This window comes from Myodes glareolus, chromosome 22 (genome assembly GCF_982192425.1).
Source record: "Myodes glareolus chromosome 22, mMyoGla1.1, whole genome shotgun sequence".
In the NCBI taxonomy this organism is placed as follows: Eukaryota; Metazoa; Chordata; class Mammalia; order Rodentia; family Cricetidae; genus Myodes; species Myodes glareolus.
This window is the reverse complement of record NC_142047.1, coordinates 55297580-55324803: the sequence shown is the minus strand read 5'-3', so window position 1 is coordinate 55324803 and position 27224 is coordinate 55297580. Positions and strand designations below refer to the sequence as shown.

The 27224-nt window shown below is 48.6% G+C and overlaps 1 long non-coding RNA gene across 1 annotated transcript in view; it reads right to left on the bottom strand.

Annotated features, from left to right (window-relative positions):
* Positions 1–2092: 2092 nt before the first annotated feature.
* The window catches only part of LOC146890223 (uncharacterized), a 28870-nt gene continuing 3738 nt past the window's right edge, over positions 2093–27224 (bottom strand). Inside the window, exon 2 of the long non-coding RNA XR_014999102.2 lies at positions 2093–2480. This is a non-coding gene — a long non-coding RNA (uncharacterized LOC146890223). The remainder of the gene's footprint in view (positions 2481–27224) is intronic.

The window sequence follows — 27224 nt, the reverse complement described above, 5'->3', positions numbered from 1 at the left end:
AGATTCAAGCCACTCTTTCTTCTTAAAATAAGCGATTCATTTTTCAGGAGCGAGAGCTATTTTTAACTGCATTTGCTCCTTGGCAGCTGTTTCCAAAATGGCTTCACGATTCTAAGAAGCCATGATTCATCCCTGGTCTAGGCGAGGGTTGGGGACATGGAAATTCCAGTTATAAATGTCACAGCTCCTGCTGGGGGCTCCCCAACCCCTCTGAGGAGCCAGAAGAAAGTGTCTGCAAATTCCATGGCCTTGGGGAAACAAGAGCCAGCATTCAGCTGGTTGGGGGTCAAGTGTCCTGGCCTTGCCCAGCGTGGGAACCACAGAGCAGGAACCTGAAGCCATGAGGTCTTGGAATTGTCCTCTAGTCCTAGCAGCTGGGTTCTATCATGTCCTTGTTTCTAAATCTGATTTTATTATTACTTTCCTTTTCCTGGTGGAAATAGTCTAGAAAACAGTAAAAGAGCTGTAAAAACTTAGAATTTTGTCATTATTTGCATATTTGGTACGCAATTTTTCAAACAAAAAGCTATGAGAAGGGAAAGCGTGAGGCAAGTGTGCAGTCCTCGTCCGTTCCCAAGCCCACCGTTGCTTCCATTTGTCTCATTTCCCTGAGGAAATAAGGCCCTCACCATGCTAGGCAAGCAGTCACAAGCAAGCCACATCCACCTCTACTTTTTAAATTTTATTTTTAATTATGTTCACATGTGTGTGCTCATGAATGCAGGTTCCTATAGAGACGAGAGGAAGGCGTTGGATTCCCCACAGCTGGAGCTACAGGGGATTGGGAACTGCTTGACATGGGTGCTGGGAAGGGGACCGGGGTCCTTTGGAAGAGCAGTACATGTTCTTCATTGCTAAGCCACCTCTCCAGTTCCCCATAGCTCACTTTTAAGTGACATGACAGATCTCAAGACAGATAACCATGATGCCCATTTCATTAGATTCTCTTCTGTAAAGTTCCAAACACGCATGTGTTCCAAACACACGTGTGCACATGTTTGCATATCTATTTTCTCACTCATGGCTTTCTATGGGATTGTATGATGGGCACAATCTCCTGTGTTTCCTGCTAGACGGCTTCCCTTTGTGTGTGTGTGTGTGTGTGTGTTTTACCTTGACTCAGTTACCTTGATGACCAAATTGCAGGATTTCTTTAAGGGAAACATGAGAATTGATTTGTTGCCCCTTATTAATAGAAATATCCGTGAGCAATGAGACAAGGCTCTGCCTCAGCCCCACCACTGTCCTCATCAGCCCTGACAATTGTATTTTGTACATTCGTTTTGATTGTGTGTAGACAGGGTCTTGTGTAGCAAACGATGGCCTTGAACTATTTATGCAGCTGTGGAGAACCTTGATCTTCCGGTCCTCTCGCATCTGCTGCCCTAGTCTGGGATTACAGACATGCCCCGCTGTATCCGACTTCCATCCCAGCCAGCTCTGAGTGCATAGTTCAAAGGCTTTCACACCATTGGGACCAACACCAGCGTGTGTCTTCAACACACTTTTCAAGTCCCTGATGTCTGATCCCCACACGAGAGCAAGGCCAGAGTACTTCATCCACTCCTTTCCTTGGGCTGTGGAATTTTATGACACTCCCTTGGGATTTCCCAGAGTGTTTAGTGGACCCCCCCCCCCCACCAGCATGAGCCGTGGTCCTGGCAGGAGTCAGATACATGCTTTCTGAAAAAGAGAATGAAATTCATAATAAGTTAGGCTGTGCAACAAACTCCCTTCATCCTGCCACAGTCTAGGAGACCTCTGCCTGTGCGTTTGACCCAAAGAGCCCCTGCAGCAGCCATGCAATTTCATTAAAACCAACTTGTAAGGGACACCAGGGCGCCTTCCCAGCACCCTCAGATTGCACGCCACGGGTCCTAGATGCCTGGCTGTTCTCAGAAATGCGTCATGTCAGGACCATCGGGATTGTTTGGAATTCCCCATGGAGGAGTTCCTGGGCTGTTTTGCTTTGTTTTCTAGTTACCATTTTAATTCTTTATTATAAAGCTTCTTAGAAAGCACCAAGGCCTTCCTTTCAGGGAAATGAACCAAGCACAATATATTCTCAAGGGGAAATGAAGAACTTCCCGTCTACAATTAGAAGTATTTATCCAGGTTGATGGGTGGGAAATAAATCCAGAAATCATGAATCTGGCTTGAGGTCACAAGGGCCTCCAGACCCCGGTGTGAGGCAGGAATTAAAGAGATATTCGGGAAACAAGGCTGTCAAACGCTGGAAATGAAGTGAGCAGCAGCCAGGTGATTATGTAACGTGGTGTTGAACTGGCCAGGAGTCCTCCAAACTGAACAGGACCTGGTGGAACCATGGGGCAGGGTGCAGGAGCAGGGTGGGGTCTGGAGGCAGCAGTTATGATCCAATGCAGAGAACAGAGCGCTTGCCGGGAGAAGAGGGCAATAGTCTGTTCCCTCGGGTCATTCTGTGCCCTTTTAGAGATGACCCAGATGACCTTTGGTGACACCTGCAAACAAGAAAAAAATAAAAATAAAAGAGAAAGAAAAGGACCCCACCCCACCTGCCTCTGTCTCTGAATCAGTTCCCATTGTCCTGGGAAGCTCAACAGTTAAATGCAGTTATGCAGAGTGGCTCCCAGGCATGCAGATATGTGTACATGTATGAACACACACATCTATGTGCACACAGGTATATACACGTACCATAGATGGTGGGGGCGTGTGTGGAAAGTGGCAAGAAGAGATGAAGTGCAAAGGTACAAGAGCGTGTTCTTGTATCAAGTACCGCAATCTACAGAGGAAACGTGTTCCATGCCACGCCTGATGCTGAGCCAAAGGGGCCCAGTGGACCTGGGGTCCATTACAGAGGGCAGACTCTGCGGGGGCTGGGCCTGGCCTGTGCTTTCTTTTCCAGCGGTGGTTCAGGGCTGGACTCCCCAGGAGGCCTAGGGCTAAAGACAACAGACCCCTTGTTCTAGGCTAGTGTGGGGAGCAGGAGCATGGTGACAGTTCCTAGCGGCCCAAGCAGGGTCTCTGGCAAGGGCTGACCGCTCTGGTGCAGCCATTGGAAACACAGGCTCACCCAAGAGTTAGATTGATCAAAATGAAAACTCAGTGTACTGAGTGGAAATAATCCAAAAAGTAGGAAAAGAAGACCATAAAGCAGTGATTCTCAACTGGTGGGTCTCGACCCCTTTGAGGGGGGAATCAAGCGACCCTTTCACATGGGGCCTCATATCAGATATCCTGAGTATCAGATATTTATATTGTAGTTCATAACTGTAGCAAAATTACAGTTATGAAGTAGCAACAAAATAATTTTATGGCTGGGGGTCACCTCCACATGAGGGACTGTATTAAAGAGGCACAGTGTTAGGAAGGGTGAGAACCACTGCCAAACCTGGGGACCTGGGTTCAACCCCCATCACCCAGATAGTGGAAAAAGAGAACCATCTCCTGAAGGTTGTCCTCTGCCACACATGCATGTGACACACGTATGTCTACAAGTATGCGCGCACACAATAAATAAACAAACAAAAAACAGAACATAAAAAGGAAAAGATGACTTAGTTAAAAAACTGGGTAGTGGTCTTGAGAGACATTTACCAAAAATGGATGTATAAAAATGGCCAATAAGATGCTTGGCATTGTCAGTCACTGGATATATGAATATCAAAACCATGATGAGTCTTACAAGCTAGGATTGCTAAAACCAAACAAAGCAGAACAAGAATGTTGGCACGGAGATTGTGCTTTATAGGCCCACTGGTGTATGATGAGGTCTATAGACCTACACAGAGAAGGTGGTGGCACCGTGTTGTGAACATGTGAGGTGCCATTGGATCGTATGCTTTTCAACCGTACTGTACTGGCTGGTTTTGTGTCAACCTGACACAATCTAGTGTCTCCAGAGAGGAGGGAGATTCAGTCGAGGAAATGCCTCCCTGAGATCCAGGTGTAAGGCCTTTTCTCAATTAGTGATCAACAGGGGAGGGCCCAGCCTGTGGGAGGTGTTGCCTGGGCTGGTAGTCCTGGGTTCTATAAGAAGGTAGGCAGGGCAAGCCAGGAGAAGCAAGTCAGTAAGCAGTACCTCCACAGTCTCTGCATGTAGAAGGAGCTGCGGGCAGGCCTGCTTTTTGTCCCACCTTGCTCCTGCGTGGCTAGCTTAGCCCCGGAAATAACAACACACAAATTGTATTCATTTAAACACTGCCTGGCCCATTATCTCTAGAGAGTTAGTTACTGGCTAACTCTCACATCTTGATTAACCCATTTCTAATAATCTGTGTAGCACCACGAGGTGTGGCTTACCGGGAAAGATTCAGCATGTCTGACCTGGTGGCTGGCTCCATGGCATCTGCCTCATTTCCCTTCTTCCCGTCATTGTGTTCTGTTTACTCTGCCAACCTAATTTTCTGTCCTATCAAAGGGCCAAGGCAGTCTGTTTATTAACCAATGAAAGTAACAACAGATAGAAGACCCTTCCACATCATCTGCAACAGCTTCTGCCTCCAGGTTCCTGATCTGCTTGAGTTCCTGTCCTGGCTCCCTTCAGTGATGAACAGCGATGTGGAAGTGTATGTAGAATAACCCTTTCCTCCCCCAACTTGCTTTTTGGTCGTGGTGTTTCACTGCAGCAACAGAAACCGTGACGAAGACAGATTTGTGTCCATTCGTGTATATACGATCAATAAGAAGAAAACAAACACTGTCACAGTTAGCTGGTGAATGTCGACATCATTACCTAGAGAACGTGGATACACACATCTGGTTATATTTAGGGAGCATACTTTTCCTACCGTCATTGGTGATCCTAGTTAATAACTGTGATTTCCTGATAACCCTCACTCTAATTCGGTCTGGAAGCAAACATCCTATGGCATGTTCTCTGTCAATCTGAGTCAGTAACCTGTTTATACAAAAATAATTCAGAAAAACTACCTAAATCCAGGGAAATGTGTCTGCCATGTGTCCCCTCCATATCTGGTGCCTTTGTGAGTCTACTTAGAGTTTTTATCTTCTTGTTCGTTCTCTCTCAACTTCATGCATGAAAATACGTGCTTACTCCGTGCTCATTATCGATGGAGAAAGCCCTCTGTTTGCATTTGCTGTCAGTGGGTTAGCAAGAAGCAGAAGGGTGGGGCCAGGGAGGTGGCTCGGCGGGTAAAGCGCTTGCTGCACAGCACGAAGACCCGAGGTCTCATCTCTAGCGCACAGAGAAAAGCTGGGCACAGCGGTTCATGCCTGCCCTCCTCCCCACACTGGGAGGCTGAGACAGGAAAGCGCCTGGAACTCTCTGTCCAGCCCACCAGGCTCAGTGAGATGCTCTATCTAAAAAAAATTAAAAGTTGAAAAAATATTGCAGAAAACATCTCTGATGGAGGGGAGGCAGAGGAAAAAGAAGAGGAAGGAGAAGAGGAGGAGGGGAGAAGGGGAGAGGAAGAGGATGAGGAAGGAGGAGAGGAAAGAGCTGGGAGGCCAGGGTGCTGGACGTGTCCTTGAGGACTCGAGACTTTGGCATTGTCTTCACTGCTTTACTGTTGCTATGGTAAAATATTCTGACACAGCGATTTAAAGAAGAAAAGGTGTCCTTTGCCTACAGTTGAAGGTTCAGTCCACTGTGTCAGGGAAGTCGAGACATGAGGCACTTTTATGAGGTCACATTATATCTACACTCAGGAAGGAAGGAACAAGGAGTTCTGGCACTCAGCAAGCTTCCTCCTTTTCACACAGCCAGGACCCAAGCCCAAGGAATGATGCCTCCCAGTGTTAGCCTGGGTCTTCCTACTGCAGCTAAAGGCACGTCTCCAGGTCTGCCCGGCTACTCTGCTCTCTAGGGACTTAAGTGCAAGCATGTGAGAAAGACACACACTCACACACACCATACACACACACACCACACCATACAAACACACACACAAACCACACCACACCACACACACACACCATATACACACACACCACACACATGTACCACACACACACCATACACACACACACACCACACACACACACACACACACACACACACACACCACACACCATACACACACACCACACCATACAAACACACACACACCACATCACACCACACACCATACAAACACACACATACACCACACACCATACCATACACACACACACGGTGGGGGTGAATGTACTAGAAGGACTATAGCAGTGAGAGACGGTCTGAGGGAGTCACAGACATAAAACAAAGGTAAGATCCTGGAGAAGATCCTCCTGAACTGGGTTTGGGGGGCATCTTACCATGGCTGGGGAAGACAAGGTCAGAGGGATGGCATCTGTCAGGGCACTGCAGGGACAGAGCAGGGCTGCTCTAGAAATCAGAGCTCCGAAAGGATCTGCACTCATGGTCCTGAGTCACGTGTGAATCCTCAGCAGTGACACCCCCCTCTGCCTCCATGTTTCCATCGTCCCACGGCTTCCCCTGAGCTTGCTTGACCCATGGCCAGCCCTGTCTGCTCATGGTTTACAGAAGAACCAATAAAACCCAGCCACTCCCTGCATGCAACTGGAGATGTTGGCAGAAATGCTATTTTCTAGTTTTTTTTATGACTCTCAAAGATTAAAAAGTCTTTCCCAGCGAGGTACTATTATTCTTGGACAGTCCTCTATTTTTAAAATTTGGGCCAGATCATGCCTCTTGCTTTGGAGTTAGGTCAATGGAGCTCCTCCCCAGCCCACGCTATTTATAAAATCTGTCTGCACTGACCATGCACTAGAGCAGGATTTTTTTCTGGGGTTATCTTGTCACTGTGGACAAAAGCCCTTGTGTCCTGGCTCTTGATGCTGGTTGGTTTGTTGGGTTTATAGCCAGATTTAAAAGCTGATTTTCTGGCCTTTCATCCTGGAATGTTTTTGTAACAGAAATCAGGGCAAGAGAGGAGGTGGGGAGAATTCCAGAGAAAAAATTTTGAAAAAAGAAAAAAAATGAACAGGCAGTTCATTTCAATATCCTTAGACTGATATCAAATAAATCCACATCTTATGGAGTAGAATTTGATTACAAACAGGAACAGATCCATCTGTCCAAAGCCCTTCCAAAAGGTAATTACACCACACTGTGTCTAATGGCTGATGGTTGATCCAGATATTTGGACATCCTCCTGGGATGTCACAGCTCAACCACAGCTTCCTCCTCATCCCTAGGACCAGTTGTATAGCAACAATTGGGGCCATTGGAATTAGCAAAGGAGCAGATCTTTCACTGGGTAAACAGCCTCCGGCTTTGGAAGTTCCGTCAGTTAGCAACGGTGGCTGCCTCAAGACGGCCACCTGGAAGATAGAGAAGTTCCTTTCTAGAAGAAACAGGAAACGCTACAAAATTTTGAAGGAAGGATCTTCCCCCTCTATTAAAGAGAGTACTTCTGGGTGATGCTCCGCCCAGCTGAGTCTACAGAGGTAACCCACCAGGAATTCGGGAAGGTCAGAAAAGAAATCAGGGATTGCTTCTGGAGGAGCCCATGTTCTGGAACTCACGTGACTGCTGGCTCCATCTGCCACCCGAAGGAATTAACCTGGAAACACGCTTCCCTGATGCCCGAGAAGAGGGAAGCCAGGGACCAGGCTTTGGAGTTGGACACATGCGCATTGGGATAGCAGCCTGCCTTCCCCATAAGTGAACTCTAATTTCTCTACTCGCTGTCTGGGGCTCCTGTGTCTTCTCTCTGTGAACATACAATGCAGGCCCTACACACTCCATTCCCTCAGTCCCCAGAGCTGTCACCTGTCTGCCAGACCTCTCGGAAATCTCCCGTGTCCTCTCATGATCAATTTCTCATGCTGGGTCAAAGAAAAGCATGGGCTGAATTCCTGTCCCTCTGAAGCCCCACGACCAAGTCATTAGGTCCCTGAGGACTTGGGATCATTCTGTTCTCCATAAGCCCAGGCACCACGGGGTGTGGAGTGCACAGTGAAGGTGCGCCTTTCTCACACCCCTGTCGCTCAGGGTTCTGGCTCTTTGCCCAGCATGCTCTGCAGTGGGCGGTGACTCAGAGCTAGGAAGAAAATTGCTTAGATGGCCAAGGGAAGAAAGATCAGACCAGTGTCTCCACAGGGTCCTTGGATGACCCACTACTCCTTCCCCTCCTCTTTCTCCACCCTGGGGTTACCACCAACTCCAGGCATAGTTGGTAATCACAGAAAGTCGAAGGCAACATTCACGTTCCGCATGTCCAATTAAGCAACTGAGTCAGAGTTGTAGGAATGGTAACACTGACCCACTGCTGGGAGATGCGGGCATCAAAACAGCAGCTGCTGGGTGGTTCCAGTCTGTACTCGGCCCGCAGGAGAAGACTGGCACTGAGGTCTGAGGGACCAGCTCCCTCCTCCGGCTCAGATATTCTAAGTCACTGCTGTGAGGTCATTGCTGATTCTGGCCGACCGTGGGGCCATGTCTTCCTGGTGTCACATTTCTTGTGACTGGACTCAACTCAGACATCACTTTTCAGCCCATGTGGGGCCCAGATGTAGATGTCTGCGGGGAATTTGTTGTTTGTCGGGGTTCTTTGGGTGATCTCAGTGCATTATGTATAAAGGTCCCTCCCGGTCCACGATAAGGTGACAGCGGCTGGAGGATTAGGGGCAGAGCTTGTGAAGCAGTCAGCCGACTCAAGGTCAACAGTGAAGAGAGAAGAGAAGACTGGAAAGCATTCTGGGGGCTTGGCAAAAGATATCAGCAGACAAGCAAGAGACACAAAGCCACTGTGGGAAGAACTATGGCTGGTCAGCCATCTGTGACCAGCTTCAATGGGAGGCTGGAGACAGGAAGAGGAAATGCTCTCTGATCTGTCACCAGGCCTTATTCTATGACAACAATGCTAACAACAGTATGGCCACTGTGGTCCCTGGCTCTTCAGAGGGTCTCCCTTGGCCTCTCAGGTCACCCAACTTATCTGTCTACTGGGGCCATTCTCCATCCCTATCAAAGGCTCAGCAAGAGAGTGGGGCTTATGGAGCAGTGTACACCCTCACATTTTTGTTGGGTGGCTCTTGAAGAAGCAGTCCCTGTCATTCAGCTGGAGTTGCTATTGGTCTCTAACCACTTAGATAGGGAGTGGGTTTTCCCATGTCACTCCAACACTAGACAAGCCCAAATGTTTATTTTATTTTGTGCATGTATATGTATGTCAGTGAGTATTCATATATTTGCAAGTATGAGCGCATGGGCGGGAGGATGCACGTGTATTTGCAGGTATTCACACACATGTATGTATGTGTACAATGGGTATACATATGTTTGCAAGTATGAGTGAATGTATGGAGGATGCACATGTGTTTACGTACACACACATCTGTATGTGAATGTCTACTGTGCTTGGCCTTGGCTGTTGACAGTAGCCTCCTAGCCAGGCTAGCCTTTCATCTTCTGCCTTCCTTCTGTCTGAACGGAATTCAGCAGCCAGCATAATGCTTTAAGATGTAATTCAAACCACGTTTTGCTTCTGCTCAGAGCATTCCAATAGCTCCTGGTTCAACTCAAGAGTGAAAACAGCTTCTGAAATCTGGAGTCCCGCCTCATCCAGCCTCCTGCCCTTCCTCACTGCCCTGAGCCCCTTCATAAGCTGCTCTCTGACCTCTGGACAGTGCCTCCCTCCCCCAGCCTTCATCTGTCTGCTCTCCAGCCTGGGCCTCTACACACTTGGCTGGTCTGGTCTCCTCCATGGCTCCTCCTATCCTATCTGCATGACCTGCTCTACACTTTTCCAACTTAGCCTTTGTCTCCAGACCTACTGTGACTGCCCTATTTAGAATGTGCCTGCCTTCTCTCCCCACACCTCTGGGTCCTCTTGACAGCCTCTTTATTTCCCTGGGCACCACCCCGAAGCGCGTCAGTGCCTCTCTCAGGACACAGGCTGTTTCTGTGAAGGCACCTACTCCAGGGGAGCAGAGGTCTTGGGTTATGTTTTCTTTACTGCTGAATCCTAAACCATTAGGCCAGTGTCAACCCTAGTAGGGACTGAACCTACGTTCTCTGAGTCACTTAACTGCTCATCATCTTTAACACATGTAGGAGCCAGGGTTTGGTGGAACAGTTCCCTTGCCTAAAGTCATCGAGGTCCATGCCAAGTAGACATCTATGTGGTCTTCCTAGTTGAGCCCATTAGATTAGCCTTCCACATAGGGATTCCTGGAATCCTGTAGCTAGAAAACACTCTATAGTCTTACACTCCATTCCCTCTGTAGAATTTTCTCAGGTGGGCAAGGTTCTTCATCACTAAGGCTTCAGACTGTTTGGGGCTAGCCCGCCGTGGCTAACTTAGGCTGCCAGGCCGCAGGCTGGAGTATAGCGTGATTCAGTACTTGTGCGGGTGGAGGCCTTGACAAGGGAAGTACACAGACTGTATCAACACGCTGCTGTCTGTGGAGACCCTGAACCCGTGACCCAGAAGGGCATGTGCAGGCCTGTGCACACAGGAAGAGCTTCAAGCATCTCCCTCCACCAGGCCGCGCCCCTGGAGCACGCAGGGCCTTGGGCGGTACTTCTCTATGCACCCCCAAACCCTCCCCACCACCACATGCACAGTGTGCATCTCATAAATTATTCTTTCTGACCCCAGCAGAAGCCATGGGTTTAGGATTAGGCGGATGACATCATTGCCTGAAACTCGAGAAGGAAAAGGTCAATTTTCATCCGCTAAATGTCAAGCAACCAGCATGATAGATTGCTCTCACTGACTTGCCCAAATCAATAGGTTGTTAAGTCATCTTGTTGACGCTGATTTAATCAATGTCATTGTAGTGGAAGGGAAGGAGGCAGATTATAACACCAAGTGTTTAAACCCTGAGCGTTGGCCCCGGGTTTATTTGGTCCCTGTTTGCCATCAGTTACCTTTCCAGCCTCAAAGAGCCTGTGGTGGCAAGCTCTCTTACATCCCCCAGCTCCCACGGGAGGACAACGAGCTTCAGAAAAGTTACGTGGCTCACCCAAGATCATCCGGGTCGTGACTGGTCCATTGCCATGGCTAATTGCCTGAAAAAGATACCAGACAAGACCCCGCCAGTGGCCTTCTAGAAAGATTAGAATCAGAAAGGCAGCTTTGAGAGACCCTGTTCTAACAGCAAGCCAACCTTAGAGCATTTGCTTGGTTGTCCAGAAGGCTTACCTTTGTTACGCAGGGACAAAGTGAGTCTGGGAGTCACCCGCTACACTGCAGGGGAGTGATTTCCTCGGTGGGGGGGGTTATGCTTTGAGATTGGAGGTGGGGTTGGAGGAGCTGCAGGGTAACTAGCCCTGCTGGCGTGTGTCTGTGGGTATTTATTCCTTTGCCTCTGCCACGCTCACTGATGCCCCTGAGCTTTACACTTGAAAGGCTTCTCAAAGGGCACTGTCCTCTCAGGAGCTTGGACCCAAAGCTGCCTCCTGCCTCTCCTCCCTCTGGTTCTCAGTGTCACGGAAGGGTGAATGGATTATCTTTGCTGTGCACAGCTGCGGCCCCATTCGTGCAGCCCTGGGACAGTCTTGGCATTTAGCACCTGCCCCTCGTCACACTCTCCAGATGCCTGGCTATTCTGAGCACAGTGAGCACTCTGGTTTTCCCTTTTCTTCTCTTCCACTATTTTTGTTTCAACAGGCTGAGAAGCGGATTCCTCTCCCAGGGTGTCAGATGTCTCTCCCTCGACGAAGGCGACAGCCACAAAGAAACTTAGGGGACAAATCGAATGAAAACAGAGTTCAGGTATGATTTCAGTTTCTTACGCAGCCTGAGGATAGGGAGAGGTGACTGTATTTCCAGATGAGGCCAGTCCTTGGGGCCGGAGACTGAGGCATAGAGCCTGACATGCCCGCCCTGCAGAAGGCTGCATTGGATTGTGAAAAACAACCCAGTCTCCTCTGCAAGACACACTGCCACTAGACACTCCATCATCAGACCCAAGGCTGAGGCCAGGACCAAGGGCTATGGTGGGGACTTGTGGCACCTGTGCGGGGACAGCGGGGTGTTAATAAATGACTAAAGGGCCAAGGATGTGAGCTTTGATTGGTGTTTGGCAGCCCTAGGTTGGCTGACTGTCCTTTCAAATAGAGATCACCCGCAGTTCATTATTTGGTAGTTGAAAAATCACACACGCGCGCACACACACACACACACACACACACACACAAAATCAGCAACAAATAGAAGAATCAAAATGGTTTTCATAGAAAAAAATAAAAAACTTTTCTGTACTTCTGCTTATTTTATGATTTCTGCCTGCATTCACTTGTGCTTGGGAGAGCTGGGTGCTGGTAGGTAAAACCCAAAAGTTTTGATTCCAGGGTCTTCCCAAGGTCACTTTCGCCTGGACTTTGTCTCAACGTCTGTCACTGTCTAGGTGACTCTGGACAAGTCCAGTCATCTCCATTGCTCAGTTTCCCTCTTTGTTGTTGGACAGGGTTGGTGGAGTTGAGTAATGCAATGGAGGCTGGGCTTAGGGTCACCATGGAAACACACCTCCAGATTTCCTAGATTGGGTTTGACTGAAAACATCTGGGGTCCTACTTAATTTTGACACTTTGGGATGTTTCTTCTAAGAAAGAGGAGAAGAGTCGTGATGGACGGGGTCTTGCTGATTAGCAGCGTCCCCTTCTGGAGTCAGCAGACCACTTTAATGTGGACGGGGGAATGGTTGGAATTAAGAGGTCTATAAAACATGAAAAGAGGCAGATTGGTCTCGCCTTAAGAATATCCTCTGATACATCGCAACGCTTCTTGTCAGAGGCACCAGAATCAGACTCTGATAGTTTAAATATGTCCAGAAAAGGCTTTGGTATAGAAAACAAAAGAACACTTGAAACACAGCCCCCTGGACTGACATTTCGCCCCAGAGACTGGGCTCCCAGCAGCTGGGGCTGCCAAGTTTCCCAAAGAGCCAGGTATTTGCTGCCCTGTCAAACTGCCATGTGACCCCATATCCTGTTCTATTTGCCCCCTTTTTTGGGTGTCACCAATGCAATTTTTATCGACTAGCGAGGCTTTGTTCCTCTATTGTATAAGCAGTATTTCACACAGATAAAAGGCGTGGTGTGATGGTTAATCTTTGTTCTCAATCCAACAGGGCTTAGAATGGTCATAGAAACACACCTCTACATTTTCTGGATTAGGTTAGCCGAGATGGGAGGACCCGCCCTAAATGCAGGTGTCACCATGCCATGGGCTGGAGTCCAAACCAAATAAGAAAGAGAAAGTGGGCTGAGGACCAGTGTTCACCTCTCTGCTTCCTGACTAAGAATGCCATGAGCTGCCGTGTGCCCCCGCCGCATGCCTTCCCCCATGATGGACTGCATCATGAACTAGCAGCCAAAATCAACCCTTCTTCCACTAAGTTCTTTCTTGCAGGTATTTTCCCATAGCAATGAAAAAAGTCATACAGTTGTTCAAACCTTCTCTGCCAGGCCGCCTGATCCTGAAGAGTAAGCCTGACTTGAGTTTCTTAGTTTATTGTGTTTGTGTGTGTACACGCGTGTGTGTGCATGCCACATGGGTACAGGTGCCCGCAAAAGACAGAAGGTATTGGGTCGCCTGGAGCTGGAGTTTCAGGAGGCCATCACTTCCTGGTGTGAGTTCCAGGGTCTTGGCTCCCTTGCGAGAGCAGCAAGCATTCCTACCATGAGTCACCTCTCCAGCCCTGTCACACACGACCCCGTGGTTGCTTCAAGCATTACCTTCTTGGGATTCTACAAGTTCTTTTTTGTTTGTTTGTTTGCTTGTTTGTTTGGGGAGCTTTTGAGACAGGGTCTTGCTATGTAGTTCTGGCCGGCCTGATATTCACGATGAGGCCCAAGCTTCCTGCGGCAGCTCCCTAAATGCTGGGATTATAGGTGTGGACCACAACACTCTATGACTTGAATGGGATGTACTTCTTTGCATGATTCCAGGTTCATCTTACTGACTAGATTTACCTAACAAACCCATGAAACATACGAAATACATAAGAATAAAGCTTCATGTCCCAGCAGGCAGTCATGGCACATGCGTGCTCTCCTTACATCTTGGGCATTTACAGACGCACCGTTGGAACTAGCACAGTTGGCCTCTGGGGTCACACACAGACAAGAAGCCACCAATAGTCAGTGCTGGTACTATAGCTTTGTGTTTGATGGCTATCACCGCTCCCGACCTACCCTACCCTCTTAGTCTGACTGTAGTTACAGTTCTTATTTGGGATGACTTGAAGGGGAAAAAGTGAAGGCATCTGTCCAAAGGGAAAAATTAGAAGCTGGTGGCTGCATGCGCCTATCTGACATCCCAGACACTCGGCCTTACAGCTATGCATCAGGAGGACCAGTCACGCAGTGGCTCAGAAACTCAACCTCTTTGTTCTCGGATGAAGGGCAAACCTTGAAGTCATCACCTGTCTATGTGTGTATCTTGGGTAATTCTCCAAGCCAATGCCTCCCCAGGAACCCTGCCTGTTTATGACCTGTTTGTCATCCCGCCCATCCTCCCCCAGCAGACAGACCCCTTGAGGATACCTCACAGGGAAAACAGTTGGCTCAGCACTGACTGTGACCTCCCTTTGGGTGGATTCTGGGAAAATCAGCTTGGAGGAAGAGGAAAGGGTGAAGAATCTGTGTGCAGAGGAGTTCCCTGGATGCTCTGGCATCCACAGACACCTCCTTAACTTCCGAGTACCCACCCTGAAGTCATGGCACCAAGGACAGGCCCACTTCTCTATGTCACACTTCTGGACCAGAAGCCAGATGACTAAGGGTCACAAGACAGTCCAAAAAGCCAAGAACGAAAGAAGATTGCAACACCCAGAGAAACTGAGAGACTGTGGAGAAAGTGGGTCAATAAAAAGAACAAAAAAAATAAATGAACCAGGTGTGGCGGTACATAGCTCAAGTCCCAGAACTCAGGTGGTGAGACAGAGACAAACCGAGGAGTACACAGGCTTCTTCATTTACAAAGCCAGCCTGGGATACATGAGTCCTGTCAAAAGGAAAACAAGAAAAGAACAAAAATATACGTCATTGCCAGGGATCTCATGAGTCACTGTGTTTGGAAAAGAGAGGGGGAAAATATGATCAGAAAATGGGAAAACTTCACAGTTTAGTTGAAAATGACAGCCGAAAAAGAAAAGTGCAGTACAGGGCTGCAGAAGTTGTCAACAGAAGCCCCAGAATACAGACCAAAATTATCCAGAGCGAACAGAAAAAAAGATTTGGGAATGCAAAGATGACTCAATCTATCCTAAAGAAAACTCCATAGGGACTTAGCCAAGAAAGCCAGAGCTTCCTCCGTCAACAAAATGCACTGGAAAAGTCCCTAAGCACAAAAGAGACACAGCCTCCCAATGCCAGTCATGTGATGAAAAAGACTGAGCCTAGGAACATCACTGGCGAGCTCCTGGGACAGAAGGATGGATGTAAGATCCCCAAAGCCCTGTGGTGAGATGAGAATGAGCCAGTGTTGGCTGGATAGGGTCAGATAGTCAACAAACTCCACAGGAAGCAACCCACACACAGTATAGTGTCAGGAAGATGACCCCAGCTACAGCAGGACTTTAGCAAGTCAGAGACGCCAGGGAAGAAAGGCCATGTGAGCATCCTGCTGGAAATATGGGGATGAGGCCATAAGGCTTTGCAAAGAGCCTCAGAGAGCAACTGATCTGCAGAAGCCCAGCCCCAGGCTCCTAAACCAAGTGTCTACAGGGAGAGTCCCTAGAATGGAGAGGGTAACCTAGAGTCTGTCACCTTCCTGTGAAGTGTGAGTCCCATAGCCCACAGCGTTTTCCTTCATTCAGCCTCAGGGCAATGATGCCAGAGGAGGCGAGAGGTCACCAGGCTAGGGACAGATACAGCAGACAAGAGGTCAGGCTGGGGATGAGCGGCACAGAGCAGCTGCAGGTCCCTTGATGACTCTGTCCCCCCAAGACCAACCGTGAGAGTTCAGGGCTTTTCATTTTCAGATTCGCTTGTGTCGCTCGTATTTACTGAGCAGCAGCCATGCCAGTGGTGTCCTTCGTACGGGAAACTAAGTGGTGAACAAGACAAAACCCCTGTCGTCCTAGTGAGAAGGAGAAATTTCAGGTAATTATCTAAAGAAAGCAAGTAAATTGTTAACTAAACTTCCAGAATGAAGCCCCACACAATAGCTCACGGCTATAACCCCAGCACTCAGGAGGTGGAGGAAGAAAGGTCAGAAATTCAAGGTCATCCTCAGCTATCAAATGAGTTTGAGGCCACCTTGGGATAAATGAGACTCTGTCTCAAAAATAGACGAAGGAATAAAAGATCTTTTTATAAAGTTGAGACGGCGGGGTGGGGGGGGTGGGGGGAGGTTTAGCGGTGGAACACTATTGCCTACCGAGTGTGAGTCAATCTCTGGTACAGCACATACAAGAAAGAAAGGGAAGAAAGGGGAAGGGAAGAGGTAGGGGGAGAAGATGGGAGCAGAGGAAAAGGAAAGGAAGAAGGATGGTTGGAAGGAAGAAGGGGGAGGGAGGAGGGAAGAAGACAGAGAAGAGTGGCTGAGGGGGGTGAGAGGAAGGGGAGCGAGGGACTGGAAGGTGAGATGAACTCAAAGTGTGGAGGAAAACGTTCTGAAGGAGCAGGAATGCAGCGAAAAGATGGGGTACAGGGACAATTGCAGCCCAACGAGATGATCAGGGGTCAAACTGCAGTTTTGGGTCCTACCTGTCCCGGAGCGGCAGAAGACACATTTCTTAACCCGCTTTGTATTCAAATTAAAATATGACAGACTGTCACTGCGATTCTCTCTCCCCAGTAGAGATTTCCTTGGGAGCAAGAGCTCATTGAACCACAGCATCTGGATAATCCAGTCACATCTCGAGCATCTGGTAACAAACTGCCTCCCAGGATTGAGTGCCACTTGATCCTACCCATGAGCCCTAAGCTCCACGCCTTTCAATTTGTAGCAGAAATTACTGCACTTACGCCCATGACCCCACCGTGGCCTCTGCCCTTGCAACCATGTGGCCATTTCTTTTTAGATTCCAGTGTTGGGGGGGGCGGGGTGGTAATACCATCCAGCAGATAATACAAGATCTTAACTACTAAATCTTCCTGCTGAAGGAGCTGTAAGGAAGCATCCTCTGGGGAAGAGCAGGGATCGGGATGGAGGCTGAAACCCCATGTGCAAGCATGCTGGCATCAGAACCATGGCACTGCCCCCAGCTCAGCTCCCCAGCTTGAGCTTTTCTGCATATACAGGCCATACAATGTGACAAAATGGCTTTTGCTGAGCTTGGCTATTTAATGCCGTGTGGCCTATGAACAACATTGAAACTCATTGGGAGCTAGTATGTTTCTGAGTAGTTTTTTCAAAGTGTAGCAGAGGGAGCAAGACTCCAAACTCATCTTTTAAATTTTGTCTCCAGTATGGAGCTTCTGCAATGGGGAGATATAAAATCCCAACTGGCTTTGTTGATTAATGGAAAGTATAGTCATAAGACATCAGCCAGGTCCAGCGGTGGCTCTCCCTTGGCTAGCATCCCAGCACTCGGAAGGCTGGAGTGGGAGAATTGCATGAGTCTGAGGTCAGTCTGTGTGAAACAGCTCGCTCCAGGCCAGCCTGAGATGTAGAGTCAGACTCTACCTCAAAGACAGACAAACAACTAAATAAAATTTAAAAAAAAAAGAAGACAGGGCACCAGGCCTAATAATGAGCACACTGTGTGTGTGAATAGAGAAATGGGAAGGCTGGCGGGTGGACAAGAAGGACGCTGACCTGTGGGGACAAAGCCTGAGCCCCTGCCCTTGGGGGACTCCATCTCTGACACTTTCTGATCCAGATGGGGGTTCTACAGGGAAGTGGAGCAAGCCACCTTCATACAGATGGTGCACATACATACATACATTCAGGTGCACACACACATGCATACATACACACACATGCTAAAATAAATGAATAAATACATCATTTTTAAAGAAAGAAATGTGGACACAGAAGGACAAACGACACACTGAACTGCAGCTGCAGTGATAACTTGTACGTGATGACATCACCTGGCCACACTGCTGATTGACTGGGGTCAAAGGAGCATAGTATTTAACTGGAGAAGATTCTTCTAGAAATCATTCTAGAACAACCGGTGGGGGTGGGGGGCATAGACAAGTACTTTCCAGAGGACCCAGTGTTCTCTTCTGGCCTCTGTGGGCACTGCACAAGTGTGGTACACATGTGTTCATGCAGACAGAACACCCACATATATAAAAATAAATGATAAGAAAGCCACAGATAAAGAGACTAAGTTCATTTATTTAGTTGACATAGAACCAGTATCTGGAATATATTAAATTCCAATAAAATCATGAAAATAGGAAACTCAGTGTGGTAGCTTGAATGAGCACAGATATCTGAATGCTTGGTGCCCAGCTGGTAGAATCATTTGGGAAGGATTAGGAAGCATGACCTTGCTGGAGGAGGGCTTGTGTCCCTAGAGGCGGCTTTGAGGTTTCAAAAGCTCACTCAGTTCTCTTTCTCTCTGCTCCGTGGTTGTATCTCCAGATGTGACTTCACAGCTGCAACTCCAGAGCTGTGCCTGCCTGCTGCCTGCTGCCTGCCTGCTTCCTGTCTGCTGCCTGCCTGCTGCCTGCCTGCTGCCTGCCTGCTGCCTGCTGCCTGCTGCCTGCCTGCCTGCTTCCTGCTTCCTGCCTGCCTGCTGCCTGCTTCCTGCCTGCTGCCTGCTGCCTGCCTGCTGCCTGCTGCCTGCTGCCTGCTGCCTGCTGCCTGCTTCCTGCTTCCTGCTTCCTACTTCCTGCCTGCTGCCTGCTGCCTGCTGCCTGCTGCCTGCTCCCTGCTTCCTGCCTGCTGCCTGCTGCCTGCCTGGTACCTGCCTGCTGCCTGCTGCCTGCTGCCTGCCTGCTGCCTGCCTGCTACCTGCCTGCTGCCTGCTTCCTGTCTGCTGCCTGCTGCCTGCTGCCTGCCTGCCGCCTGCCTGCTGCCTGCCTGCTGCCTGCCTGCTGCCTGCCTGCTGCCTGCTGCCTGCCCGCCTGCCTGCCGCCTGCTGCCTGCGACCTGCCTGTTGCCTGCTTGCTGCATGCCTGCTGCCTGCTGCCTGCCTGCTCCCTGCTTCCTGCTGCCTGCCTTCCTGCTGCCTGCCTGCTACCTGCAATGACCTGCTGGTGTTAGCCCCAAATCAAACATTCTCTTTTATAAGTTGTATTGCTCATGGTGTTTTTGCCATGGCAATAGAAATGTAACTAATACACTCGGCCTTCTCCTCCCTCCACAACAAGAAAATAACAAGCCAAAGATTTATTAAATTAAAGGGTGGTGACAATGGCCAAAGATAGAGGGCTTATTTAGCATGTGCAAGACCCTGACCCCATAGAGCAAATTTCTGGGAGATTCAACATAAAATGAAAATTAATTATACATTCAAAAAAATCTGTATTTGTTTAATAGTTATGAACAGTAGCATCCCTAATATGGTAACAGATGTTGCAAATCAATACAAAAACCATTTCAAAGGAAAAAAGCTAGAAAAATACAAAGTCATAAAGGAAGACATGGACTCTCCCTTAGTAGAGACTCCTCACAGCCACATGGTCATTCTGATGAAGAATAAAAACAAAATTTAGATTCTCCAACATACGACAAACTCTCTCAGCACTGCCTGCACCCAATAGGACCTAGGAGATTCCTGCAGCCTCCTCTGGTTCTCTGCTCTCCTCTTCAGCCTGTCCCAGAGACTCAGGCTGGCAGCATGGATAACTGGTTCTCATTCACACATGGATGCCATGTTGGAAAGTTGGTTGGAAAATCACTTGTGAGCTCCCCACAGGGCAGCATTTACGGGGGATGCTTGCGATCAGCACACAGGAGCCAGACTGCAGACACAGGACAGTCGAGAGGTCAGGCTCACCAACCAGTGGAACAGCATCATGAGACTAACGATTAAAATTAGCAAACACAGAAACTCTTCCCAGCACATGAAGACTCAGAGCTATAATGGCGCTAAAATGTTTCAAATGGCGGAATGGCTATTGACAGAATTCTTTTAGATTGACAGAGTTCAAGTATTATTGAACATTACCAGAATAATCAATAGGAAAGACTATTAAGATAACTGTGGGAGAAGACTCTTCAGTGACAGAAGTCATTCAGCAGCAAATACATGAAGTGTAATCCTAACAGTAGGGTAGAGGTGGGGACCACACAGATCCCAGACAGGGCTAGCACTATATGCTGACTCTTTATGGATAGGACACTCCAAGTTAATAAATTAGATTAACAGGTTAGTCACTGGGGGAGCAAATTCAGTTAACGTTCCCTCCAGCATACACTAGCAGAAGTTTGGATGTAAATATTCAAAGTGAGGACCATGCTATCAAATGTAAATGAAATACTGAATATTATCATTCATGCAGAGAAGCAATTGGGGGAGGAAGAAAAGCCTCCCAGGAGAAGAGGCAGATGGGGAATTCTGGGTTTGTTTGATGGTGATGACCTAGTGTTGATTGCTCATCAATTCAGAGATGAAAACACTATGGAAAAGCTTCCTTTAAATAAGATTTTAATTGAAGTATAATGTTCATATAGAAAGGTGCATGAATCCTAAGTGTGCAGTCATTAATCCCTCCGGAGCACAAAACTGATCTGTTTCCCAACTCCTACCACACATGCTGAATCTGACTAATTCCAAGCTTGGTGTGGACAGGGAGCTTTGCAGAATCAGTCTCCTTGGTGTATAATAAGAGATTAGTTCCCCAAACTACACGGCATTCATTCGACTCTTGATGGCTTTTGTCTTTTCATAGGACTTGAGGTTGAACCCAGGGCCGGATGCACACAGGAGCTATGGACTCAGCTGTATTCCCAATCCCACTTACAGCTTTGATCCATTCGAAATAAAGAAGACACACACACAGCTGTGCCCGCTTTCTGGACATACGGCCATGCGTTTGCCCTCTGCAGGATTGCTGGTTGCTAAGAAGGGTATGCTGTGCGCTTAGGCAGAAGTGCTAAACGTGATAGCCCAACCTTCCATGCTCCATGCTGGTGTTTCTTGCTCCTTTGCCCTCTTGGGGATGCGGTGGTGCTGTGATTTTCTCAGCTGAGAATCATGTTGGTTGTTTGGGATGTACTGGGCTTTACATTGCTGTAACAGGCAGCTGTGAGACGCAGCACAAAGGAAGGCTTTACTTCAGGTCTTGGGTTCAGAAGGTTCCATAGCTCATGGCTACGAGGATTAAGCCAGAAGAGCTGAGAAGAAAGCATTTGTCATGAAGTTCGGTGGGTCGTGGTCAGGTGTATTGTTCCTTTATTGCGTCCCCTGGTTCTCTGTGCATTGGAGTAAAAGCCTCTCGCAGGCTGGACATTCCAAAGGCCTAGCTCTGCTCATTGTTTCTGGCATCTGAAGGACAAACCAATCATCCAGACTAGAAAAAGCAACGCCTAGTGAAGGAGTGAACTCAAGTGGAGGGAAAAGGTGATGGGTGGGAAGAAGAGGGTAGCCTGGCATTCAGAAATAAAAACTCAGAATAAAAAGACTCAGAAACTCTAACAAGTATTTTCTAGTTGAAAGTACCCTTTTGGAGCCGGAGTGGTGTGTGTGTGTGTGTGTGTGTGTGTGTGTGTGTGTGTGTATACATGAAATGATACAGAGACACGGAAACCCTTCCCCAGTCGCAGACTGCCTTATGTATCTAAAGGAACCTTCGCATTTTCAAAGCAACTTCCATGTGTCTTCACACACACGATGTTCTGTGTGAGGTGGACAGGGAAAGCAGTGTCTGAGACACTGGAGTTTAGTGCCAGCTCCATCCTGACAAGGGCCATCTGACCCAAAGAGGCACTGTGCCCTCCAACCCCCTCTGATGTGTTGCTGGAAGGTCCAGGGACAGAGGTCACGGCAGGCTGGGACATCTGGGACGTGGAGTCACCTTAGCCCTTCTCTCCCCCTACACAAACACACCCAAATATGCCCACCTCCAATTACACATGCAAACCTACTTGGGCCCATGAATTCCCCAAGCCTCACCTGGTGTGGGCAGCTGGCTGGCTCGGAGGAGGGAGAGTTAATAGAGCAGGGCAGGTGCGAGCCACAAGAGAAGGCTGCAGGAGAACTGGGCAGGGACAGCCGGGCTCAGAGAGAACAGCCCTCCCTGGGAACCACAGCAGCAGCTGAGACAGTGCTGGAAGCCGAGTCACGTGGTGTCCTCTAGACATGGCCACCATCGCCATCACTAACACACAGCAACCCAACCGGGGCCTCCTGTGCTGGGCCCACACAAGACTGGCCCCAGCAATAATCAGTCATGGAATGCAGAGGGGCTTCTCGCTCCCGACCCTTGACAGCTAAGCTACTGGCTTTTGAGAGATCTCGAAGAATCTTTTGGATTCTCCTCCTCCTCTTTCGGGCCCCTGGGTGGCTGTTGGTGTCACAATCACAGTCAGAAAGTAAGAGCGATGAGGGCTGATGTGCAGCTCACTTTCTCCTTCTTTGCCTTTCTATTCAAGACAGGACCCCAGGCATCTCTTCCCCTTCAGTTAAACCTCCCTGGAAACACTCTCAGACACACAAATTGAGGTGTGTCTCCTAAGCACACGTAAAGCCAGCCATCACAGTTCATGATCAAAGTAAACCAACAAAGTACAGGAGAGGATCTTACGGCACAGAGCCTCTGATCTGCGGTCACTGAAACCAGAGCACAGACCACAGAGGCATGGCATGCAGCAGTGATGCCCTATGACCCCGTGAGCCTTCATATCACTGTAGCTCCAGCCCTTGATACTCCATAGGAACCCAACCAACGCTGTCAAACTGAAAAGCCTTAACCACAGGTCTGACCACAGCTCCTTCTCTATACCTGGACTTTACTGTGGGTGCTGTGTGATTCCCTGAGATGTTCAGATTTCTTTGAGTCTAACTACGCTTGAGCTAGGATCCCCTGTGGGGAGGAATTCTTCCGCGTAAGTTCATTGTCCCTCATTTTAGCCTCCTAAGGGTATTCCAGTTCCAGGAGAAGCCAGAGCTATTGCAGGAAAGTATGGAGAATCCACTTCTTTGCTTGTTTTGCCTTCTGAGCACTCTTGATGAAGGAGCCTGACAAAGCTACTCGTACATCAGGATTCAAAGTGGACCACACAACCGTGAACAGAGGCCGTGTTACAGATGGACCACAGGGAAACCACAAATCTTGCTGAACGGCTCAAGCGGGAAGTTCACGGATGCTGTGAATGCCGATAACAATCAATAGCAACCAGAACTTCTTTCCTGTAGCAAAGGGTTTTGAGTCTTATCTAACCATTGATTTAGAAAGATGCTTTTAAATTAATTATCATTGGTATATGTATATTCACTGATGGACACTTAGGCTAACCTCATAACTTAACTATTGTGAATGACCAGTAGTACGGGGTTTCACAGAAAATTTCTTCCAAGAACATTATGCACTTTGGACACATGTATCTAACTCTATATAAACACAGAGAATTTTATGTTTCTGAAAAAAAAATCAATGAGAAAAAAAAATGTGTGGTAGCCGCCTTTCCGAGTCTGGCTTATTTCCCTTACAATGATCTCCATTACAGTCATTTCCCAGCAAACAGAGGAACCGTGCTCTTCTTTAGAGCAGAACAAAAATAATGCGTGCAGGGTGCGGCTGTGCATGCCTGTCACACCAGCACAGAGGCAGAGCACTGCAAGCTCAAAGCCAGCCACAGTTACACAACTGTCGTGTCCATGTGCATGTTTGTGGGTGAAACTGTGTGCTTGTGAACGTGTGTTTGCCTGTGAGTCTGTGTTTCGTAATTTCACTATTGTGAAGAGTGTTGCAAGAAAGATACTTTTGATTGTGAACTCAAAGTACAGGGAATTAAAAGCAGAGAAACCATGAGGACCCTATTATGACTGTTCAAGAAGACAAGAATCCAAAGTAGCCTCGGGCAGGGGGACAAGCGCTCTGACACTGGCCATTCTGAGAGCAGAAGTGGGAAGCTGACCACGGCATCAGGAAATGGAGCAAGCGGTGGACACCGGGAGAGTGCCCAGCAGCAATGAGGTAGAATAGCGTGTGGAAGGAAGCGATCCAGAAATAGGTGGGCTCCAACGGTGCAGAGTCCTCCCCAGAGGCTCCCACAGTGAGATCAGGAAAATGAATTTGGCCAATCCAGTGTGAGGAGAGTTTTAATGACTAGGTGGGGACAGGTGAGATGGCTCAGTGGGTAATGGCACCTGCTGAATGATGAGCTGAACCCCCGGGACCTACACGACAGAAGGACAAGACTGACTTCCACACGTTGTCTTTCCTGATTTCCACCATGTGCTGCGGCACATGCAAGCCCCACACTAAATAAGAAAAAAACCCACAATACAAGTTTACTTTAGAAAAGAGGTGGAGGCAAAAATTACCAGGGGATGTACAGAGCCTATGCAGAGAGGTGCAATTTGAGAGCCCTTAAGTGTGGGCATACTGGACAGTACAGAACGTTTGCAAAATACCCGAGGCAAAACAGCCAAAGTCCACTGTCCTCAGGAGCGCTGCCGGTGATGGTCAGTCCCTTAGTCCTTATGCCCATCCATGGGGCCATTTTACTATGAAATTAGGGGATAAATACATTATTAAAATTCCACCCAACCATCAACTGTGGTTCAAAGCAAAACCACAAATTATACCCAACCACACACTTTGACCAGCTCCCAGTCATGTCTAGGGAAGGCCAGCTTTTACGGAGTGTGTCTCTCTCTGTCCATGTGTCTCCTGCTTTGGGGAGTAACTTGAAAAAAATCTTTCCTGCTTTAAGGAGAGATGGCCCAGGGAGGAGAGACTCACGTCTCCTCGCTAGCGCATCAAGCTGGGGATGCTTGAGAGCAGCACAGAGCTCAATCAATGCTGTGATTCTCAGGGTTCCCACAGTTGGCATAAGTTAATAGATGGTACTGAAAGAAAGAGGCTCGAGAGGAGAGAGGGTAGAGGGGTGGGGCTGGGATGAGGGTTTAATTGGCTTCAGTTTTCCCCAGCCCATCAGTCTTCTCTTCTCCAGGTGGCTGATCAGAATCACACAGAGGTCCCTGCTCCAGAGGCCGACACCTAGACCCATCTACCCCGACACCTGTCTCAGTCTGCCCCTGGGGACAGGGCTGCTGACTCTGCCCTTCTCTGTACGAGGCCTGCGTCTTGCTAAGGAGAAAGACACCTGAAAACTTCCCCTCAATGTTCAAAGGAAAAGTTTATCACAGTGTCAGGGATGACCTGAGGTCAAAGTTACGCCGGCATGCTGTGCCACGTCTGCCTACGGTCTGGGAGACCCCGATCTTTCTGGGCATAAAATAGCCAGATGTTGCCACTCATGACAAAGTCCTTGAAGGTGGCCATTGACCCTGCCCTGAGGACCCACAGCTCCCAGAGCCAGGAAGAACCACCCTTCTGCTCAGCCTTAAAAGTTAAAACCTCACCTGGCAAGACAGATATGCAGCCACACCCTTAACGCTGACTCCTTTGCTTTGGGAACGGCGGTAAATCAGAGATGACTTTCTGGGCCCCGCCTGACAGCAGCCATCACACAACGGCCATGGCCATCTTTTCTCCCATGGTTACAAATGTCCTTGGCATCCCTCTGGCCTCACTGCACTTGCTCATCAGCTCCTCTTGTTTTTGGAGAGCGTGCACCTGCTTATGGTTATCTTTAGGATGGGGGAAGGGGTGTGGGTTGCTATGTGGCTATGTGTGCATGTGCACGTGGGTACCAGAGGCCAGCCTCGGCTGACGCTCTCCTCCTTGTGTTTGAGACACTGATCAGGAAGGCTAGTCAACCTGCCCAGTCAGCCCCAGCGACCCGACTTTGTCCTGCCCCCACACTCTGGGATTATGGGTCTGTGTCATCACACCTGGTCCTCATAGTCACTGACTGAACTGTCATTCCAGCCTTCATCAGTTTTCACAAAGCAGGATCTCGAATGTCAGGAACAGCTTCTCCCCAGTGCATGTATTAGCTAACATCATCCTTTCAGATCTTCCTAGTCACGTATCCGAGGAGACTGTGCTGGTCCAGGCAGCATCTACTGTCTTACCAAGGCAGAGAAAGGTGGAGCCTCGGGTGTTATTTACTGCAGGTTCCGGGCACAGCTGAGTCAGGCCTGTGCCCCTATCCCCACGACTATGTGAATCTCCCAGGACTTGTCCTGCAGGAGCTGACATGCCCACTGCAGGGAATGCAGCTGGGCTTTAGCTCCCCACAGAAGCTGAGCTTGGTGGGCAGGACCAGCCACTTTGTCCTCCTCCTCTACAGAGGATGGGCAAATAGTGAGGAAAGAAAAGGGAATGCATGGAGTAAAATTTTCAAATGCAAGGTATTTCAAAAGTTAAGAAAAGCTGGTCATTGAGGTCAGGTGGAGGTGAAGGGAAAACACCAAGCCGAGGTGTAGTGTTGCAATGCATTGTGGGAAATGCAATGCCATCTGATGCAGGGGGCACAGTTTCAAGGCAAGGAAGACATCCCATAGGCTGTCATTGCAGCACTGATTCTAACAGCAGTCTATGGGGGAAATTCAATGTCCGGTTACCTGAGAACATCTAAGTTACACCAGATCGATTTGATAAAATGCTGTGTACAATAAAAACAACAATAACAGCATTCACACAGCAAACTGAAGAAAACACACACAGAAACAAAGAATGAAAACTCTGCTGTTGGGAGAGAACGAAGGGCTCGGTGGGTGGAACAAAGTGCTTGCCTAGCATGCACGAGACTCTGGGTCCAATCCCTAGCCCCATGTGAAACCCAAGAGCGGTGGTGCACACCTGTATCTCAGGTACTCCAGGGATGGAGGCAAGAGGATCAGAAGTTCAAGGTCAGCCTCCAGCACGCAGTGAATCCGAGGCCAGTCTGAGTGACATGAAACCTTGTCTTAAAACAAAAACAAAGTATACTGTCACAGCCCTGTGAAAATTCATTCTTGTGTGGATAAGAACTCTGTGTGTGTGTGCTATGGAATGAATAAAATAACATAAGAAAGAATAAATCATAACTAACTTGCTCAGAATGAGCTAATGGCTGTAGGTGTCTCTCCATGTGTTAGGGTTAGTGTCTATAGTGTAGATTTAAAACCAAGAGCTCCAGCATCCTCATGTGAGGGACAGGCTCATCCCTACCACTGAGACAGTTCTGGGGGACTCACGGAATCATCGTGCCCTGGAAGCCAGCGTCTTAGTTACGGCTTCTATTGCTATGATAAAGACCATGATGAAAAGGGACTGGGGGAGGAAGGGGTTTTTATCAGCTTACAACTCTCGGGTCACAGTCTGTCACAGACGGGGGACAGGGCAGGGACCGGAGGCA